This window comes from Penaeus vannamei, chromosome 37, assembly GCF_042767895.1.
Source record: "Penaeus vannamei isolate JL-2024 chromosome 37, ASM4276789v1, whole genome shotgun sequence".
Taxonomy (NCBI): Eukaryota; Metazoa; Arthropoda; class Malacostraca; order Decapoda; family Penaeidae; genus Penaeus; species Penaeus vannamei.
Genome location: NC_091585.1, coordinates 13,562,475 through 13,563,296, shown reverse-complemented (window position 1 = coordinate 13,563,296; position 822 = coordinate 13,562,475).

The following is an 822-nucleotide window of genomic DNA, read 5'->3' as shown; positions in this document are numbered from 1 at the left end:
CCCGTTCTACATCACCATCTCTTCCTCTCCCCTTTCCACCTTTTTAATCTCTTCCCTTCTCCTCTTCTCTTTTTTCCTTTTCCCCTCTTACTTAGTAGCTCTTTCTCTCTCTCCTCTACCGTCTTCTCCTCTAACCTTTTTCTTTCTCTCCCCTTTCTCTTCTCTCTCCCTTTTTTCTCTTTTCCTTTCTCTAATTCCTCTTTATCCCACTTAGTTCTTCTTTTTCTCTTTGCTTTTAATCTTTCTTCTTTAGTTCTCCCTTCCTCTTTATCACCTTTCCTCTATTCCCTTTTCAGACCCACTCTTTTTCTCATTTATCTCCTCCCCATTTTCTCTCCCTTATCCTTCACTTCCCCTCATCCCCCATTCTTCTCTCTTCTCTTTGCTTAACTCCTTTCCCTTTTCCTGTCCCCTCTTCTGCTCTTCTAATATCTCGCTATCTCCCCCTCTCTCTTCCCCCCTCCCCCCTCTTCTGTCGTCTGATCCCCCGACCATCCTTCCCTCTCCTCTCCTCCTCTCCTCCTCTAATCCGTTCTCATCCTCACTCTTTCCTTCTCTCCTTCCCCCCTCCCCCTCCCTCCTCCTCCCCGTTAACCCCCTCGTACCCTCTGACCTTTCTCCTCCCTCCCCCACTTCCCCTCCCCCCTTAGGCAGAGCCGAGTCAAGACCTTCCGCTTCTCTTTAACGGCCCCCTCCCCCCTCCTACCCCTCCCTACCCCCCCACCCTCCCCTTCTCCCTTCCTTCCCTCCCTTCTACCGATAAATTGTGGGTCGAAACCTTATTTTTGTGCAGCTAGCGATTTGGAATTAGGAAATAAGCCA